Genomic DNA, 7,761 nt, shown 5'->3' on the forward strand with positions numbered 1-7,761 from the left:
AAACGTTGTAAAAATCTGATAGCACCCTTTTTATATATCTCATCTGAAAACTGTTGTAATTGTCTTGTTTAGAGAATAGAGATAATATTGAGTTTTGTCCACTCCACAGGGGATGTTCCTGGATGCTCTGGAGTTGTTTGCCAAGGCCTTGCTGCTGGTCATATCACATGAGGAGGTCAGTGTGAAATTTGAGGTATTCACATAGAGAGCTATGTGCATGAAAATGAATATAGTTGTTACTGTTTCCACTATATACAAACACTTTCTTTGGCTTTATCCAAATGTTATCTGCCTAAGGAGGGCATGTGAAATCCTTTGATCTCAGCCATCTCTACAGACAGACATTCCTTGCACAGCCAACAGATGGTGCTATTCACCTAAGATTAAAAAAAAAAAAAATTCACGGGTGTGAACCACGGAAGTGTCTCCCTTTGTTGCTGTTGTAGCCTGGCATGTCTGACGGCCCTGGGCCGCTATACTGACTGTCTGAGGCTGGTTAGTAACTAGCTGGAGGTAGACTCTGACTGTCTGAGGCTGGTTAGTAACTGGCTACAGGTAGACTCTGACTGTCTGAGGCTGGTTAGTAACTGGCTACAGGTAGACTGATTGTCTGAGACTGGTTATTAACTGGCTACAGGTAGACTCTGACTGTCTGAGGCTGGTTAGTAACTGGCTACAGGTAGACTCTGACTGTCTGAGGTTGGTTAGTAACTGGTTACAGGTAGACTCTGAGACCGTAGATCTGCTCACCCTCAGAGCACGTCTCCACAAACAGCTCAACCAGGTCAGTAGTACACTCTCACACTCCGTTATCTCGGTGTTAACGCTTGGCAATATCTGACAATGCCATGCTATAAAGAACGCAGGTGTGACGATTTCTAGCACCAAATGCAATTTCAACCACTAACCTTATGAACTGTAACCTTTGGGGGAAATAGGTTATGTACTAGTTCAACACTTGTGACATAATTTCCACTTTTGTCCTCTCGGACCATCTAGTGACTCCCTATAAAAATGATTTAAAAAGTCAAATTTACATGCATTCTAATGGAATGACAGGACCATTCTTCATTAGTGATGGGGGAAAAAATCAATACAGTTACATATCGCAATATTATATAGATATTTGACTCCCAAAAATTGCCACCATAGGTAGCGTTAACTAGCGCTAGTCAGCTGTGCCTCTTCCAAAACGTGAGTATTTTTCATCCTATAGCTTGTTCTCCATCTTCTTTTTAAATAGTGAGCCAACATGTTTTCAGCAATTTTATTTCTCGGACGGATCAAAACTTGTTTTCTCTTGTCTCTCTGCAGCAGACATTTAGTGAGCAATATGTTTGGAACATAAAATCGCAATAAAATGTCAGTATGGAATCGCAATACATATAGAATCGTGAAAATCGCAATACATATGTTATTGGCACTAAGTATCGTGATAATATCGTATCGTAAGGCAATTACCAGAACTCTTCTCCATACAGGTAACACTGTGCTACCGTGATCTGAGGTCAACCTTGGCCCTCAGTCCATCGTGCCTAGAGGCAGGTGCCTTGCTGGGCTAGAGGAGGCCAGTGAGAGGGCCAGGCAGCAGGCCATCAGAAGGGCCCTGGCAGGGAAGCTCACGGAGGCCCTGTCCAAGGTCAACATGGCCCTGGAGCATTGCACTGAGACTGAAGAACGACCTGGCCTTAATAGCGATGCACTCTTATAATCTCCACCCGGCACAGCCAGAAGAGGACTGGCCACCCCTCAGAGCCTGGTTCCTCTCTAGGTTTCTTCCTAGATGCCTGCCTTTCTAGAGAGTTTGTCCTAGCCACTGCGCCTTTAAATCTGCATTGCTTGGGGTTTTAGGCTGGGTTTCTGTATAGGCACTTTGTAACATCTGCTGACGTTAAAAGAGCTTTATAAATACATTTGATTTGAGCAGCACTACCTCTTCAGGTGTTGACGGCAAATCAAATCTAATCAAATTGTATTAGTCTCATGCGCCGATTACAACCTTACAGTGAAATGCTTACTTACAAGCCCCTAACCAACAATGCAGTTAAATAAAAATAAAAAATATGAATAAGAATAAGAAATAAAAGTACCAAGTAATTAAAGAGCAGCAGTAAAATAACAATAGTGAGACTATATACAGGGGGGTACTGGTACAGCAGGTGGTCATAAGGTTCTTGTTTGAAGCTAGAATCTTGATATTTTTGACAGAGTATTTATCTGTACGTGTCAAGGTTCTGATACAGCAAGCAAGAGTGTTGATTAGGCCTGTGGTTTAGCTGATACATGCCTGGTTGATCCCATTTTACCAGACCATTCTCCTCTACCAATGAAGAGATATACACTGAGTGCACAAAACATTAAAAAGACAATCATAATATTGAGTTGAACCCCCCCCCCTTCTCCCTTTTTCCCTCAGAACAGCCTCAATTTGTCAGGGCATAGACTACAACGTGTCGAAAGCGTTCCACAGGGACACTGGCCCATGTTGACTCCAATGCTTCCCACAGTTGTGTCAAGTTGGCTGGAAGTCCTTTGGGTGGTGGACCATTCTTGATACACATGGGGAAACTGTTGGGCGTGAAAAGCCACCTACTTCCATACCCCGTTCAAAGGCACTTAAATATTTTGTCTTGCCCATTCACCCTCTGAATGGCACACATACACAATCAATGTCTGAATTGTCCCAAGGCTTAAAAATCATTCTTTAACCTGTCTCCTCCCCTTCATCTACACTGATGGAAGTGGATTTAACAGGGGACATCAATAAGGGATCATAGCTTTCATCTGGATTCACCTGGTCAGTCTAGGTCATGGAAAGAGCAGGTGTTCATAATGTTCTCGTTAGAAGCTAGAAGCTTGATAATGTTGACACGTTTTCAGACTGATTCTCATCTACCAATCTACACTAAACAAATGAGGATACATAATCTACATTGTGTTGCTGTGATATGCTCCATACTGTCTATTATCCACTAATATGTAGTATTTTGCACCATAGGGGTATTCTGTACCGCAGGCTGAAAGACTTCACTTCTGTCATTGAGGACCTGGTCCTGGCTGTGGAGCTGAGTGAGGCTTGAGTCCAGGGGCGGAGCCGAGCGGACACACCCAGGAAAAACTGAGGGTCGTGCAGGAGGCGGCCCAGGCCCAGCTGGTGCTCGCCTATAACGACTTTGCCGTGCCGTGCTTCTTCCCATAACTTCTACGCCGAGGAAACCATGCTGCTCAGCAAGGCCGTCCGGGAGCAGAAGGAGGAAAGCGGCCTCCACATTAACAGAGGATGCAAGGGGAGGGGAGAGGAGAGGACGGGAGAGAAAAGAAGAGGAGAGATGAGGGAAGGGAGGTATGTTTAAGGGGGTGGGAGGAAGTGGAGGCGAAGGAGGTGAGTTTGGCTGAGGTAAAATGAGAGAGGTTGTGGGCTCCCTCTTGAAAAAGGTGCAATTGATGTCTGGCTCTGTGAAATAGAAATAGTGTGTGAATATGGACGGTGGGCAGGAGTCACTGAGATCAAGAGAGGATGTGTTTAAAGTGACTGGAGATTTGATTTCATATCACCTCACAGACCTTTAATACATCAATGCATAAAGTCAGTACCTATATCCATTATATCCAATTTCAGGAAGGAGTGCATCTGAGTCGACAGTAGATATCACCTCTGATATTTACAGAGGTGGTTGTGGTTTGTGTTTCTTCCAGCAGGACGAGTGGGAGTTTGCCCTGGCTGACTACCAGCAGGCGGAAGAGATGTCTCCTGATGACCAGGCCATCTGGATCCGCCTCGCTGTCATCCTCAACACCCTGGGCACACACTGCTACCAGGACTGGTGAGTCTCAGTCTGTCATCCATAACACTGTGTATTGTCTTCACCGCAGGAAGTACCATGAGGCAGCTCTGACAAGTTCCCTGAGGCCATCAAGTACAACCCTGGAGTCAGCCAGTACTTTGAGAACTGGGCCAAAGCCCCACTGTAAAGTGCCCAACGTAGAGGGGGCCAAGCAGGATGCCATCAGTACCCTTCTCCTGGACCCCACTAATGATCAGGCAAGACCCTCAATGCCTGTACTGTGTGTCTCATCCACTCTATCCATAATACTGAGTTGTTATAGCTAGGGCCTAATGTGTGCTAAGGACCCTAGTTATGCAAGTACTAAGCTCTCACCACTTGTTTCCAATGCAGATTGGGGGGGGGGGGGATGTTTTTTATAAGTATATGAACAGGTTATTCTTTCTTTTAATGCACATTTCATTTTATGTAATACATGTTTCATAAAGTGGTGCGAAACTCCCACTTGGTGCAGAACTGACTACTGTAGTAAATCTGTACCTCTGTCTGCATGTGTGTGTTTCCGGTTTTAATGTCACATGTACAGGTACAGTGAAATGTCTTTCTTGTAACCAACAAAGCAGTAATCAATAACAATGTAATACAACAAATAACATGGTAGAACAAAAACAAATGAGATATAAACATAAAAATAATAAAGTAAGCATACTATATACAGGGTCAGTGCCAATACCATTATTAACAATGTGCAGTGATACTGGATCGATAGAGGTAGATATATACAGTACCAGTCAAAAGTTTGGACACACCTACTCATTCCAGGGTTTTTCTTTATTTTTACTGTTTTCTACATTGTAGAATAATAGTGAAGACATCAAAACTATGAAAATAACACATGTGGAATCATGTAGTAACCAAAGAAGTGTGTCACGCCCTGACCATAGTTTGCTGTGTATGTTTCTATGTTTTGTTTGGTCAGGGTGTGATCTGAGTGGGCATTCTATGTTGTTTGTCTAGTTTGTCTATTTCTATGTGTTTGGCCTGATATGGTTCTCAATCAGAGGCAGGTGTTTGTCGTTGTCTCTGATTGGGAGCCATATTTAGGTAGCCTGTTTTGTATTGTGGGTGATTGTTCCTGTTACTGTGTTCCTGTTTCTGTTCACCATACGGGACTGTTTCGTGTTCGTTAGTTTATTCGTTATTTTGTTTGTTTGTTTCAAGTATTCTAAATAAATATGAATACTCACCACGCTGCGTATTGGTCCGATATCTCCTACTACTCCTCAGACGAGGAGGACGAAGAAGACCGTTACAAAGTGTTAAACAAATCTAAATATATTTTGTTTTTGAGATTCTTCAAAGTAGCCACCCTTTGCCTTGATGACAGCTTTGCACACTCTTGGCATTCTCTCAACCAGCTTCATGAGGTAGTCACCTGGAATGCATTACAATTAACAGGTGTGCCTTGTTAAAAGTTAATTTGTGGAATTTCTTTCCTTCTTAATGTGTTTGAGCCAATCAGTTGTGTTTTATACCGTTTTTGACAAGGTATACAGAAGGTTATTGGTAAATGACCAAGTCCATATTATGGCAAGTACTCAAATAAGCAAAGAGAAACAACAGGCCATCATTACTTTTTTTTTTGCTGCAGAGGATAAGTTCATTAGAGTTAACTGCACCTCAAATTGCAGCCCAAATAAATGTTTCAGAGTTCAAGTAACAGACACATCTCAACTGTTCAGAGGAGACTGTGTGAATCAGGCCTTCATGGTCGAATTGCTGCAAAGAAACCACTACTAACGGACACCAATAAGAAGAAGAGACTTGCTTGGGCCAAGAAACATGACATCTGTCTTTTTGGTCTGATGAGTCAAAATTTGAAATTTTTGGTTCCAACCGCCGTGTCTTTGTGAGATGCAGAGTAGGTGAACGGATGATCTCTGCATGTGTGGTTTGCTGGTGACGCTGTCTGTGATTTATTTAGAATTCAAGGCACACTTAACCAGCACGTCTACCAAAGCATTCTGCAGCGATACGCCATACCATCTGGTTTGCACTTAGTGGGACTATCATTTGTTTTTCAACAGGACAATGACCCAAAACACAGCTCCAGGTGTGAAAGGGCTATTTGACCAAGGATGGTGATGGAGTGCTGCATCAGCATATGTGGGAACTCCTTCGAGACTGTTGGAAAAGCATTCCTCACGAAGCTGGTTGAGAGAATGCCAAGAGTGTGCAAAGCTGTCATCAAGGCAATGGGTGGCTACTTTGAAGAATCTAAAATATAAAAAATATTCTGATTTGTTTACTTATTTGTTAAACTTATTTAATAGTTTGATGTCTTCACTATTATTCTACATTGTAGAAAATAGCAAAAAATAAAGAAAAACCCTTGAATGAGTAGGTGTGTCCAAACTTTGGACTGGTACTGTATGTACAATGCATTCCGAAAGTATTCATACAGTTCCACATTTTGTTACATTACAGTCTTATTCTAAAATGTATTAAATAAAAAAAATCCTCATCAATCTACACACAATACCCCAAAATGACAAAACAAAAACAGGTTATTAGCAATGTTTGCAAATTTATGAAAAAGAAAAACAGAAATACCTTATTTACATAAGTATACAGACCCTTTGCTATGAGACTTGAAATTGAGCTCAGGTTCATCCTGTTTCCATTGAGCATCTTTGAGATGTTTCTTCAACTTGTTTAGAGTCCACCTGTGGTAAATTCAATTGATTGGACATGATTCTATATAAGGTCCCACAGTTGACAGTGCATGTCAGAGCAAAAACAAAGCCATGAGGTCGAAGGAATTGTCCGTAGAGCTCCGAGACAGGATTGTGTCGAGGCACAGATCTGGGGAAGGGTACCAAAACATTTATAGCGTTGAAAGTCTCCAAGAACACAGTGGCTTCCATCATTCTTAAATGGAAGAAGTTTGGAACCACCAAGACTCTTCCTAGAGCTGGCCGCCTGGTCAATCTGAGCAATCGGGGGAGAAGGGCCTTGGTCAGGTTGGTGACCAAGATCCCGATGGTCATTCTGACAGAACTCCAGAGTTCCTCTGTGGAGATGGGAGAACCTTCCAGAAGGACAACCATTTCTGCAGCACTCAACTAATCAGGCCTTTATGGTAGAGTGGACAGACGGAAGCTACTCCTCAGTAAAAGGCACATGACAGCCCGCTTGGAGTTTGCCAAAAAGGCACCTAAAGACCCTCAGATCAAATTGTATTTGTCACATGCGCCGAATACAACAGGTGTAGACCTTACCGTGAAATGCTTACTTACAAGCCCTTTACCAACAATGCAGTTAAAATAATTTGGGTTAAGAAAATATTTACTAAATAAACTAAAGTAAAAAAATAAAAAAAATAAAAAGATTATCTCAAGAAAATTACATAACAATAACGAGGCTATATACGGGGGGGTCAATGTAAATAGTCCGGGTGTCCATTTAATTAATTGTTCAGCAGTCTTATGGCTTGGGGGTAGATGCTGTTAAGGAGCCTTTTGGTTCTAGACTTGGCGCTCCGGTACTGCTTGCCATGCGGTAGCAGACCGAACAGTCCATGACTTGGGCGACTGGAGTCTTTGACAATTTTTTGGGCTTTCCTCTGACACCGCCTAGTACATCCTGGATGCCAGGAAGCTTGGCCCCAGTGAAGCACTGGGCCGTACGCACTACCCTCTGTAGTGCCTTACGGTCAGATGCCGTGCAATTGCCATACCAGGTGGTGATGCAACTGGTCAGGATGCTCTATATGTTGCAGCTGTAGAACTTTTTGAGATTCTGGGGACCCATGCCAAATCTTTTCAGTCTCCTGAGGGGAAACAGGTGTTGTCGTGCCCTCTTCTCAACTGTCTTGGTGTGTTTGGTCCATGATAGTTCGTTGGTGCCACACTGCCAGGTCTCTGATCTCCCTTTAGGCTGTCTCATCGTTGTCGGTGATCAGGCCTACCACTGT

At 42.9% G+C, this 7,761-nt stretch overlaps 1 pseudogene; it reads left to right on the forward strand.

Annotated features, from left to right (window-relative positions):
• The first annotated feature begins 112 nt into the window (after window positions 1-112).
• LOC139023616 (tetratricopeptide repeat protein 16-like) lies at window positions 113-4,111 on the forward strand (annotated as a pseudogene).
• Window positions 4,112-7,761: the final 3,650 nt, after the last annotated feature.

The sequence above is a fragment of the Salvelinus sp. IW2-2015 genome, linkage group LG33, assembly GCF_002910315.2.
Source record: "Salvelinus sp. IW2-2015 linkage group LG33, ASM291031v2, whole genome shotgun sequence".
In the NCBI taxonomy this organism is placed as follows: domain Eukaryota; kingdom Metazoa; phylum Chordata; class Actinopteri; order Salmoniformes; family Salmonidae; genus Salvelinus; species Salvelinus sp. IW2-2015.